A 13,842-nucleotide genomic window follows, 5' to 3' on the forward strand; every position below is an offset into this window, starting at 1 on the left:
ACTGATCTTCTGGGACCCATATATAAACCGAGAAAGCAAACACCTCTAGATCCATTGTTTTCTTTTTCTGCTAGCCCAGCAACATCGCTATGTTGTTCTGGGCTCTGTTTCTATAGTCAGTTCAGGGCTGCTCTGCTCATAGAACAAGCATAAATGACTTTAGAAACAAGGCCTAGAATCGAAAAGCCAAAACACAATGTTGCAAAGGCACTTTTTTGTGCACTTTTAGTTATATGCTTTGTTTATACATCCATTGAAGCTTGTATTTCAACAAGGCAGCCCTGCTCATTGGAAAAAGCTTAGATGAGAGAACTGTGAAAGTGCTTAACAATTATGGGAAATATGGCTGTGATTACAGTGGCAGGGTAAGTGAGTGGGGGGGAGGGTGGTACAGAGATAGTTAGAAGGACCACATATTCTGTAACTATTTTGTTGGTTTTTTATCCTATAGGTACCTGAATATAAAATATAATGCAAACCCCTTAAGTGAAAACATGAGTGCAAGTTAAAGTAATCTGTGGAAATGCATGGTTTTGGTAGGAAAGCTGAGTTAGTGAATGCAATCACTACAGAATCCACATGTCTGTATATAACTACGGGGTCACTGAGCTACATCGTGGCTGGTGTACTGTATAGAAGTGATTTGCATATATAATGCTACGAGGTCCCTTCCTGTGACAGTAAGCACTGTGAATATGCACGTCATTTGTTTAAAAACGAATTACACACAGTATAACGTAGCCTACATAATTAAAAAAAATGTAAAGGCTACATACAGTATAACATAAACTGCTGCAAAATAGGCAAAAAAAATGTCAAAGAAAGCATTTTTTAGTAATCGTTTGAAAGATGTGTTTATCTTTTCTGTCTTGATATTCCTACCCCGACTCCTTGATGATGACTGTATCCAATGGGCAGTAGAAATGGTCTCTATCTAAAGGGGGTTCATAAAATCAATGGGCAGTAGGAATTGTCTCCATCTAACGGGGGACATGCAATGGGCAGTAGGGATGGTCTCCATCTAAAGGGGATCATGCAATGCACTGGGCAGTAGAAACAGCCTCCATCTAAAGGGAGGCATTCAATCCAATGGGCAGTAGGAAAGATTTCCATCTAAAGGGGGCATACAATCCAATGGGCAGCAGGGACGGTCTCCATCTAAAGGGGAGCATGCAATCCATTGGGTAGTAGAAACAGCCTCCACCTAAAGGGGAGCATACAATCCAATGGGCAGTAGGGACGGTCTCCATCTAAAGGGGCATACAATCCAATGGGCAGTAGGGACGGTCTCCATCTAGAGGGGAGCATGCAATCCAATGGGCAGTAGGGATGGTCTTATCTAGAGGGGAGCATGCAGTCCACTGAGCAGTAGGGATGGTCTCCATCTAGAGGGGAGCATACAATCCAATGGGCAGTAGGGACGGTCTTCATCTAGAGGGGAGCATGCAATCCAATGGGCAGTAAGGACGGTCTTCATCTAGAGGGGAGCATGCAATCCAATGGGCAGTAGGAAAGGTCGCCATCTAAATCAGTGGTCTTCAAACTTTTTAATGCCCCCCCTGTGGGAAAAAAAAGAAGTTTTCACAATTATTTTATTAAATTGACAATGTTTAAATATGTCTACACATATTTAAACATTGCAGTTACGTTCTGTTCGTGTTTTAAAATGCAATCAAATACATGATTGCCAAACAAACTATTCTGGTCAGGCAGGCCTTACTAACACGTACAAGTATCCACAGTGTGACTATTGGAAGGGGGGCTGGGAGGTTTGAAGAATATTTGGAGTCCCTTCCCTTTGGACACCTTCTCCCAGCTAGGATATAAATAGCAAAAGATGTTAGTGATGGCCCATTACCGAGCGGCTTGGTCCCCATAATTTTTTCAGCTTAAAAAAAAGACTGCTATCATCACAATGCTTCTTTTGGCAAGAGCCTGGTGCCCCCCCTTTCCCCCACGATCACTTGAGAGCCTCCTAGGGGGCCCGCCCCCCAGTTTGAAGAACCCTGATCTATAGGGAAACATGCAATCCAATGGGCAGTAGGGACAGTCTCCATCTAAAGTAAAGCAATCCAAAGGGCAGAAGGGACGGTCTCCATCTAAAGAGGAGCACGCAATCCAATGGGCAGTAGGAACGGTCTCCATCTCAAGGGAAACATGCAATCCAATAGGCAGTAGGGACGGTCTCCATCTAAAGTAAAGCATGCAATCCAAAGGGCAACAGGAATAGTCTCCATCTAAAGGGGAGTATGCAAAACAATGGGCAGGAGGAATAGTCTCCATCTAAAGGGGGTTCATAAAATGCAATGGGCAGTAGGAATGGTCTCCATCTAAAGGGGGACATGCAATGCACTGGGCAGTACAGACGGTCTCCATCTAAAATGGGTATGCAATCCAATGGGTAGTAGGGACGGTCTCCATCTCAAGGGAAACATGCAATCCAATTGGCAGTACAGACGGTCTCCAACTAAAGGGGACCATGCAATCCAATGGGGAGTAGGGATGGTCTCCATCTAAAGAGGACCATGCAATCCAATGGGCAGTAGGAATAGTCTCCATCTAAAGGGAAGCATGCAATCCCATGGGGAGTAGGGACGGTCTCCATCTAAAGGAGCATGCTATCCAGTGGGCAGCAGGAATAGTCTCCATCTAAAGGGGAGCATGCAATCAATGGGCAGTAGGAATGGTCTCCATCTAAAGGGGAGTATGAAATTTAATGGACAGTAGGAACAGTCTTCACATAATGGGGCAAGCAAACCAGTGGGTAGTAGGAAAGGTCTCCATCTAAAGGGGAGCATGCAATCCAATGGGCAGTAGGGACGGTCTCCATCTAAAGAGGAGCATGCAATCCATTGGGCAGTAGGGATTGTCTCCATTTAAAGGGGAGGATGCAATCCAATTGGCAGTAGGGGTGGTCTCCATCTCAAGGGAAACATGCAATCCAATGAGCAGTAGGAATAGTCTCCATCTATAGGGGAGCATGCAATCCAATGGGCAGTAGGGATGGTCTCCATCTAAAGGGGAGTATGAAATGTAATGGACAGTAGGAACAGTCTTCACATAATGGGGCAAGCAAAGCAGTGGGTAGTAGTAAAGGTCTCCATCTATAGGGGAGCATGCAATCCAATGGGCAGTAGGGATGGTCTCCATCTAAAGGGGAGTATGAAATGTAATGGACAGTAGGAACAGTCTTCACATAAAGGGGCAAGCAAACCAGTGGGTAGTAGTAAAGGTCTCCATCTATAGGGGAGCATGCAATCCAATGGGCAGTAGGAACAGTCTCCATCTATTGGACTATCCACCAATAGAAAAGTGGGTTATACATTCCAATATACAGTATAAAAATGCCTGCCTACACAGAACTTCTTGCGGGTCAGAACCAAATGTGAGGAATGGACCCGTACAGCACAGTTACCTGTTGGGCAATACTGAGCCTAGACCAATCCACTAAGGCTAGATATTAACAATGGTCTCGACCAGAGTGTCCAATGTTCCTCAACACCACCATTAACCATCATTGCTCTCACACTCAATCAGTTATTAATGCCTAAAAATTCACTAATGGAAATGCATAAAGCGCGTGGTTGACGCACAAGATTGGCGCACTGCATAAATGGGACCTTTTCCCTTTCCAGTCCAATGAATTCATTCATATTTCATCCAAAACTTGACCATTAAATCACCATTTTTAATCGATTTCATCCTTGTAAATATCACGGCGACAGCGAGATTCCATTAAAGCGTTTATTGCACATTTTCAAATGCAGCTGCTTTCCAATCCAGGCTTCTAACAGCGGCACGTGTCATTCAATAAAACACTCGTAACAGCCCTTTATTTGTGACCCAATGCATTTCGAGCTAAATGCTCTTCGTCAGGGGTTTCTGCAAAATACAACACAATAAGCTATAACAACTGCTCGCAAACAAATGTATAATTAACTAAGAAAAAACCCTCTCTGTACCCATTTCACTCGAAATCTAGATGAAAACATACAGTGTTGAAAATCACCCACACCCTTCCAAACATCGAACCACAGTTGTGAACCCATAGTTATCCCTCACATCATCTAAGTCACAACGAACACTTCCCAGAACTTTCCCGCTTTTTACCTGTTTAGTATAAACTTCTCAAACGTCGTTGCTCATTCTGACAATCGTCAAGAATTCTCTCGTTATCACCCTCCCACACAAACTGATATAAAGGGTAATGCTCCCGCTCAGGTGTCATCAATCAGCCTAACGTAACCGACCACGTGATTCAATGCCTGCAACCCTCGTACTACAACACCCATGGTGCACTCGCCAACCAAAAGGAAAAAACAAGTCATCCCAACCCCGTAATGTAACAGAAAAACCTGCATACTAAACCTACCAGGAATCCCACCCATGAACTACAACTATGACGGCGGAGAGGTGCGTGAGGGGGTAAGTTATTTCTTTTCTTTTTTTACTCCTACTTACCCTCCCCCCCACCTCTCCAGACCCAAATGGTGCCGGCCGCTCCTGGCTGGGTGCCGTGCTGAAGCTGCCTCAACAGGGCCAAACACAATGCGCCTCGACAATGGAACTGGAATGGTGTCCTCCACAGGGCCAAACACAATGCGCCTCGACAGTGGGACTGCATGGTGTTCTCCACAGGGCCAGACACAATGCGCCTCGACAGTGGGACTGGCCCTGTGCCCTCCACAGGGTCTGAAACAATGTGCCTCGGCAGTGGGACTGGCCTGGTGCCCTCCACAGGGCCGGACACAATGCGCCTCGACAGTGGGACTGGACTAGTGTTCTGCTGAGGCGGCCTCTGCAAAGGGCCAAACACAATGGGCCTCGACAGTAGGACTGGCCTGGTGTCCGGCTGAAGCTGCCTCCAAAGGGGTGGACACAATGCGCCTCCACAGTGGGGCTGGCCTGGTGTCCTCCACAGGGTCGGACACAATGCGCTTCGACAGTGGGACTGGCCTGGTGTCCTGCTGAGCATGCCTCCACAGGGCCGGACACAATGAGCCTCGACAGTAGGACTGGCCTGGTGCCCGGCTGAAGCTGCCTCCAAAGGGGCGGACACAATGCGCCTCCACAGTAGGACTGGCCTGGTGCCCTCCACAGGGCCGGACACAATGCGCCTCGACAGTGGGACTGGCCTGGTGCCCTCCACAGGGGCAGACACAATGCGCCTCGACAGTGGGATTGACTTGATGCCCTCCACAGGGCAGGACACAATGCTCCTCCACAGTGGTACTGGCCTGGTGCCCTGCTGAGGCTGCCTCCCAGGGCCTGACATAATGCGCCTCCACAGTGGGACTGACCTGGTGCCCTCCACAGGGCCACAATGAGGCTCGACAGTGGGACTGGCCTGGTGCCCTCCACAGGGCCGGACACAATGCGCCTCAACAGTGGGACTGGCTCGGTGCCCTCCACAGGGCCGGACACAATGCGCCGCGACAGTGGGACTGGCCTCGTGCCCTCCACAGTGCCGGACACAAGGCGCCTCGACAGTGGGACTGGCCTCGTGCCCTCCACAGGGTCGTACACAATGCGCTTCGACAGTGGGACTGGCCTGGTGCCCGGCTGAGGCGGCCTCCACAGGGCCGGACACAATGCGCCTCGACAGAGCCTCCAAGCCAAGAGAAACGTTTGTTTGGAGCTATTTAAGGTCAAAGGGAGCTTCGCGGGCACCTCTGAGGGGCTTCCCCCTTCTCTCTCTCGCTCTCTGCCTCCACACAATCCGATGCCACTCACACGAGCAGCTTCTGAAACCTTGGCCAAGATTCATTTCTGCAGACTCTGGGACTGATGCACGCGGGCACGGACTTCTGAGGCCAGATAATGTATTCACCAGCAACATTTGTTTCCATTACGGGGCTGACCGTGATGAATTACACACCAGCGAGGCGCGCCCTCTTCCTTGTCAGGGTGAATATTCATTATGTTTTCGAACATACACAGTGCAAGTTTAGGACAAACACTGGGGTTTCCTCTGCCTTTGTGTGTGAGGACTCTTAAGTAAGCTGGAATGTGCTCCGAGTTTCGAAAGGGCCCCCAGGAGTCCTCTTTCTACAACGTAAAGCTCCACGAAGCCCCCCACCCCCAGGCCCCTCCTCCGACCCGCACGCATCCTCGATCACCGGAGTTTGTGGGACGTGTGGAAAGGTTCGACGCATCCCACAAAACAAGCCCTTCGGAGGTGGAAGAGCAGCGATTGGTACTGGTTCGAGCCTCCACCCGCCTTACCTAGTGAGTTACAACACAAAGAAGTGTTGTGTCTGCACACAAACTGTGGACACAGCTCTAGCTTCGAACCACGTCGAAACCGAAACACAAAAAGAACAAGAGTTCGACAAATCGCAAATCACCGGACCATGCCGGTGAAGTGAGCACGCGACGTACAAAAATCCCATTACTTTATGTTACATGTTATTTTTTCCTTTAGGGGTCGCGTGCCCAGGCCTGCTGGGAAGTGTGAGCGCGGTACAGCGCAAGTGTCAAAGGTCATCTTTTCCACAAACAATTTCAAACTCCCCAAAAAGCATAGCAGGGCGTCAGCAATTCGAGAAAAATCCACCCAGAAAGGCCCTGGCGTCAGAAACAAACATTAAACATTCAGATCAGCCCCAGTATTTTTGGGGAAGGGCTCCTCCGCCCATCTAAAGAGATAGACCCAGCCATAAAGTGAATTTCAGTGGAGATTAATTGCACACCTGTTGGTATCATGAATACATAAACTGATTTTACATATTTGGTTTGTCGTCAAGACCAGGCCTGCCATTTAATGATGTTTGGCATAATTTATGTATAATACAAAGTTTTCAGAGCTGAAACGTATTAATCTTTTTATTATTCAATACAACAGCGTCATTGAAAAATGTTCGACTTATTTGGGGAAAAAACTACTATTAAGAAACCATTAAGTCCTGTCGACCTAGCTTCAGGACAACATTATGAATAAGAAAATACAAAATTTGGAAAGTAGATTTCTGACATTTTAGTTGTGGAGAACTAAACACTCATTGACTGAAAGGCCGACCGCAGGAGAAAGAAAATAGAACAGAAACGAAAATTCAAGACATATTGTGTAACTACATTCACATTAGCGTAACTTCTTACAGCATGACAACTTATTAAATCTTGATCAGAGAAAAATACATGGAGATGCCGTGAAGTTGCCAGATGGAATAAATTAATAATAAAAATAATGGAATTTCTAAAGCACCATAGTTACTTCGAAAGAAGTGTCCCAGCGCTAACTGGTCAGAAACTCGACGGAAGGCAGCAGAAACCAACAGAACCAGCAGGTTTAATTAACCTGTTATGAACTCAAAAGTCCATGTAAGTAAAACAGGCAGTGCTAAAGAAAAAAAGCGCAGCCTCCATGTCTAACAGCTTTTCAAATTGAAATACCGAAACATTCAGTTACTTAATACGCACATAGATTGAAAATACAAAGTCCTTCAAATTTTAAGGCCACTTCGGAAATAGCGCAGAGCCCCTCTTACTTATCAGGCAGATAGAAAGTACTCCCCATTTTAAGGCCTCTTCGGAGATCGTGCAAAGACTCTCTTGCTCATCCGGCAGATAGACGGAAAGTACAAAGCCCATCACAATTTCGAGGCCATTTTAGGAAATAGTGCACCGGCCCTCTTACTTATTAGGGAGGTAGGAATCACATAGTTCTTCACCTTTTAAGGCCTCTTCGGAGACAGTGCAACGGTCCTCTTACTGAGCAGAAAGAAAGTACAAAGTCCGTCACAATTTTCAAGCCACTTGTGAAACAGTGCAAAGTCCCCCTTTCTTATCATCTTATCACATAGACAAAGTGCAAAGTCCATCACATTTTCAAGCCACTTGTGAAACAGTGCAAATTCCCCCTTTCTTATCATCTTATCACATAGACAAAAGTCCATCTCATATTCCAGCCACTTGTGAAACAGTGCAAAGTCGCCCTTTCTTATCATCTTATCAAATAGACAAAGTACAAAGTGCTTCACATGTTTGGGCCCTCTTGCCAAATAGTGCATAGTCCCTCCTGTGGATCAGGCGGAGGGACAGAGGTGACTGTGGCCCGTCTCTCTAATCTATGCGGCAGCCGGGAAAGACGTGCAAAGCCCGTCATGTAGAGAAGGCAGATTGTTAGACAAGGTGATTTATGCGGCGGACAGATAAAAAGTGTCCTGTACGTATGCACCAGGCCCCTGGTGAAATGGTGCAAGACCCCTCAGTTGCTACGCGGTCTGATACACGCTCAATTTTTCCCCGCAGACCCCCCTCCCCCCACGCATTGTCCCTTAAAGGCCTGTGAAATTGAAAGAGACGTCCTCTTTGGGGGTGAGGGGCGAGGCGTCGCCGAGAAAACAGAATGGCCGCAATCTTTAACAATTCGACAAGCTATTGAAAACGCTCCCCTCCCTGCCCACTGATAAATGGACTCTCCCGACCTGGTCAGTCGTGAACGCACTGGGCTGGGGCAGGCACGTGCAGACTCACGCGTGCGCACGCACAGCCACCTAAACTTTAACGCACTAATGCCTACTAATCTTCACAAAAAGGCAAGGCACACTTTATAAACTACACAATATGTTGTCTTGGCCCACTTTTGTATTTACTGAACAGTAACCGTGAATTAAACCTGTAGAAAGTGTACAAATGTAGCCCTTTTAACAGGATTTCTAAAGTCCAATTAAAAGTAGGAATATCAGAGCCGTTGCACGTTCGCCCAGGCTGAACTGGGGAGCGCAGAGGGCGAATGCGACTCGGAGAGGTGGACGGAGACAGCGGAGGGGACGCAATTCATTAAAACGGCTGTAACCCAACTCAGATGGGTGCAGTGTTCAAACCATTGGGCATCCTTAGTGGAAGGAAAAACAAAATCAGACATCACGGGGGTCTGAACTCTGAAAAGATATGTGCAGGATGGGGACAGGGAATAAAGTCTCATAAACCGCGCGCGGGTGCGCCTCATGTACACATTAGCAACCAGGCGCTAGATCGGGCAGGGACCTCAGCGGGTACTGACGCTGACCAAGCACCCGTGCGTCTCAGTGCAGTGACACGGAAGGCCTCTGTGCAGCGTTCACGAGGGAGCGCCCCGTGTATTCTAAGATATTACCCCCTCCTCCCAGGCTTGCGGTCTGTTCACGAGGGAGCGCCCCGTATATTCCAGAGATATTAATCCCCTCCTCCCAGGCTTGCGGCCTGTCTTGAATTTTATCAACCTCACCTAAAGTTGACTTTAAGTAGCAGTTAAAGAAACTAGCCAAGACGCTCCGCGTTTTTTGTTTAAACAATCTTATGTCAAATTCGCGGGGAAACACCTTGTGAGCGCTTGAGAACTTTCTGAGGGCTCGCAAAGCAGTGACGTGGTAAACGCGGCCGCACTCCACGCAGACAACGGGCTGACACAGGGCAGTTGCTCTTAGTTAATGCCCTCGCACGGTCATCAAGCCCATGGAATGCGGCCGCGGGGCGCAAGCAAGCCGGTCCCTGTGCTCTCGTGTGTGCTCACTGAGAGCATTCCATGTGTGCACAGAGGCGCCCTGCCCGCATATGTTCATACATGCATCACCCCCTGTGTGCAGCCAGAGCATCCTCGGCAGAGCCCACGCGCGAGAAGAGAGGTTCGGGAGTTAGTAGATGTCAGTTCTAATCCCTCCTTTCCCTCTTTACCAACACTGTGTGATCCTGGGCAAATCCCATCCAGCCCGAGGCCTAGGCTGAGTTATGAATTAAGAGCGGTTGAAAACAGGTTTCCTTTATTGATCGGAGCTATTTTGAACACCAGGAGCTAGATCGTGTTTTAAAAGGTCTGCCCCTGCAGCGCCAGATCTGGGGCACCTCACAAGACCCAGCTGCATCCCAGCGAGGGCATGCTTTGAAGGTGGGGGAGGGGGATGGGGGTTTTCTTAACATTTCTTATCCCTAAAGAAGGGGCTCCCGGATCCTTGAGCAGCCAATGTGAGCGTTTAATACCCTGCATTCTTCTTGTCTGTTCTGAAAGGGTAGTTTACCAATTGAGGGTGCCATACACGTGAACCCCAAAATTTAACTTCACGGCTTCCGCCTTCCAGTTGACTTTGTCACAGTCTCCTGCTAATATCTGCAACGTCCCCTGTGTGCGCCCGCCCCCCGGATGTGTGCCAATAGGGGTGCTGCTGCAGGCGATGGCCTCCAAGACTGTGTGGTACAGGCAGCCCCCCGGGGTCTGCCTAGAACAGGAGCCATCCAGGGGTCTGCATGGTACAGGCAATCTCCCCAGATACTGCATGGAGCAGGCAACTTCCCCAGATGCTGCATGGAGCAGGAGGCTTCCCCAGATACTGCATGGAGCAGGCAGCCTCCCAGATACTGCATAGAGCAGGCACCCTCCAGGGCCTGCATGGAACAGGAAGCCCCCCCAGGGTCTGCGTTACATAGGAGCCCCCGGGGTCCCCATGGAATTGACAGATTCCCAGGGTCTGACTAGAACAGGCAGCCCCCTATGGTCTGAATGAGTCAGGCAGTCTCCGGGGTCTGCATGGAACAGGCAGCGTCCCCTGTGTCTGCATGGAACAGGTAGCCTGCCCGGGGTGTACATAAAGCAGGCACCCTCCCCTGTGTCTGCATGGAACAGCCACATGCACCCCTCATAGAGGTGTCCATGGAAAAAGCAGCCTCCCCTGTGTCTCCGTGGAACGAACAGGCAGCTCCCCTGAGTATGCATGGAACAGGCAGCCCCCCGAGGTCTGCATGAACAGGTACTCTCCCCAGGGTATGTATGGAACAGGCAGCTCCCCTGTATATGCGTGGAACAGGCATCCTCCCCAGGGTCTGCATGAAACAGGCAGCCTTCCCTGTCTGTGCGCGGAACATGCAGTCCCACCTGCCCCCCTCCCCCCCCCCCCCGCATCAGTGTCTGCACGGGACAGACAGCCTCCCCATGGTCTGGGTGGAACAGGCAGGCCCCGAGGTCTTCATGAACAGGCACTCTCCCCAGGGCATGCATGGAACAGGCAGCTCCCCGTGTACGCGTGGAACAGGCAGCCTCTAGTCTACGGGGTCAGCATGGAACCCTCTACGGGGTCTGACGGCAGCCTTCCCAGAATCTGCGTGGAATAGGCAGCCCCCCTCCCCGGGGTCTGCATGGAGCAGGCAGCTTCTCCGGGGTCAGCATGGAACCGGCAGCTTCTTCGGGGTCTGTAGGCAGCCTCTCCGGGGTGTGCACGGAGCAGACAGCCCCACTGTGTATGCGTAGAACAGACCGCCTCCCCAGGGTCTGCATGGAACATCTCCGAGTGTCGCCGTGGAACAGGCAGCCGCCCCCTTGTCTGCATGGGACATGCGGTCTCCACAGGCCGGCGTGGAACAGACTGAGTAGAGCATCCCCGGTGTCTCCGTGGAACAGGCAAGCTCCCCGGGGTGTGCATTGAGCAGGCAGCCTCCTCGGGGTGCGCATGGATCAGGCTGCGGGGTGTGCATGGAGCAGGCAGCCTCCTCGGGGTGCGCATGGAGCAAACAGCGGGGTGTGCATGGAGCAGGCAGCCTCCCCGGGGTGTGCATGGATCAGGCAGCCTCCCTGGGGTGAGCATGGAGCAGGCAGCCTCCTCGGGGTGCGCATGGGGCAAACAGCGGGGTGTGCATGGAACAGGCAGCCTCCTCGGGGTGCGCATGGAGCAGACAGCGGGGTGTGCATGGAGCAGGCAGCTTCCCCAGGGCTTGCAGGCACCAGACCGTGTGCTGTTTGTCAGAAAACACGCAAGTACGAATAGACATTTCCTTTCCTGTGTGCACATTAAAAGTTATCGAACTGACCCGGGCAGCATCATGTATGCACGAGTGTGTGTGCGTGTACCCCTGCCCCTTCCATGTGCGCAGGCATTACATTATTGGGTTCAAGCATCCCCCTGCCTTCACCCCAGTGTACCAAGAGACAATCAATTCGATCTGCTTGGATATTTTCTGTTTTTTATCCACATAGTGACTTAGATCAGCGCCTAGAGGCGGGTGGATCTACTGTCCGCACTAAAGCAAACCTAGCCACACCCACACGTGTGGATTAAGGGAACGGGTCTCCCACCTGTACACAACACAGTTAACTCAGCGTGTGCACACTCAGCATCGGATGTGATCCCACCTGTCCTCTGTGCACAAACATTCACAGAGATCGATGCGCACACATCCGCGCACCTCTACTTCCAGTCATCAGCGTTATACAAAGACAAACTCGTCTATGTGCACAAAGGTCCCATCGCTTTCATGGGTACTAAGGGAAACACGTGCACCTCAAATACCAGCCGGCAATCCCTCGGTGGACACGTGCACCACTTTTTGCACCCGCAGAGTGACTGCTGTGTTCAAACATGTCACCTCAGTTATGCCCACAAGCGGATCTTAAGCAATTCTCCAGAGACACATGCAACAACAGCTATGTGCACAAAACGACAGAATTTCTTGAGCGCGCAGCCAGGCACCACCACCCATACGAACACCGTCAGAGCACACCGTTGTGTGTATACGTGTGGCACCATATGTCCCATACGACACACTAAACCACGTGTGCCTACCAGCATCGCATGTTTTTAAAAGCAGTATATTCTGTGCACACAGACACAGAGTACACAGTAAATAATCCTTGGAGTGCACACAACTCCAGTACATCAATGTGTGCATTAACATTCCGCGTAAAACTGCCAGTTTTCTGTTCGTACACAGCTAGTGTTCCTAAAGCGGCACACGGTACCTTTGCATGAGCCCCACGTGTGCACATTGAGCACCCTCCGTGCTCATACAATCACAGCATCCCCTGTGCGCCTGTGTGCACACTGGTATGCTCAGCTCCTGTGCGGGTGTGTGCACACAGACAGCATCATCCGTGCGCACACTATCACAGGAACCTCTGAGCGCATCCTAGTGCACACCGGTGTTCTCAGCTCCCGGACAGATGTGTGCACACATACAGCATCTTCGGTGCTCTGACAATCAGAGCATCACCTGCCCCCCTGTGTGCACCCTAATGTACATTAGTGTGCTCAGCTCCTGGGCGGGTGTGTGCACACAAACAGCATCCGACATGGGCACACTATCACAGAATCCTCTGCGCGCTGGTGCACACCCTAGTGCACACCCGTGTGCTCAGCTCCGGACTTATGTGTGCACACATACAGCATCCTCCGTGCGCACACTAGTATCTCAGCATCCTTTGCGCGCTGGTGCACGCCCTAGTTCACACCCGTGTGCTCAGCTCCTGACGCTTGTGTGCACTGGCAGTGCACTCTACTCACCGTGCTCTCTAGACTCGGCCCGTGCCCCCGCGGCTCCTCCTCCCAGGCGCACCACAGATCCAGTCCCCAGTGAAGCGCTCTCTGTCCCCAGGCGTGTCCAGGCTCCAGGGCCAGCAGCAGCACTTCCCTCCGCCGCAGCCCGGCTTCGCACTGACTGCCCGGGCTGGAGGGGACGGAGCGCTTTAAACCCGCACACGCGTCGGGAGCACGTGACCGGCCGGGCCAGCGGAGAGGGAGGAGAGGGCCCCCTAGCGGCCGCCGGGGGCGGTGCACCCGCTCACACAGATCCCTGGATGCTCCGAGTGTGCCTTATACCAGAATTAAGCGTGTCCAGGCACCCCGTGGGAGCATGTCTTTATTGTTTGTGGGGACCAACCCTCGCCGTTCACAAGCGAGTTTCAGGGACCTTTTCAGCAAAGGGAGGTTTTACTAACGCTGGCTTCAGAAAGAGGAGTTAGAACAAAATCTTCACTAATATTTTATCTTAAACTGTTATCTGATGCCAGAAAGATGTCCGTTCCTTTTCCACTTACCTCCCGCTCTGACACCCAACCAGCAAAACCCCCTCGTAGGTGAATGCTTTAAATCGGCTTTAAAT

The 13,842-nt window shown here is 50.7% G+C and overlaps 1 protein-coding gene across 2 annotated transcripts in view; it reads right to left on the bottom strand.

Moving 5' to 3' along the window:
• Positions 1–13,404, bottom strand: part of CNTFR (ciliary neurotrophic factor receptor) — an 874,361-nt gene extending 860,957 nt beyond the window's left edge. For both annotated transcript variants that reach the window (XM_085628365.1, XM_085628374.1), the window contains exon 1: positions 13,245–13,404. The gene's annotated coding sequence lies outside the window, so the exon portion shown is untranslated. The remainder of the gene's footprint in view (positions 1–13,244) is intronic.
• Between the last annotated feature and the right edge of the window lie 438 nt (positions 13,405–13,842).

Source organism: Triturus cristatus, chromosome 2_1 (genome assembly GCF_964204655.1).
Source record: "Triturus cristatus chromosome 2_1, aTriCri1.1, whole genome shotgun sequence".
NCBI classification, from domain to species: Eukaryota; Metazoa; Chordata; class Amphibia; order Caudata; family Salamandridae; genus Triturus; species Triturus cristatus.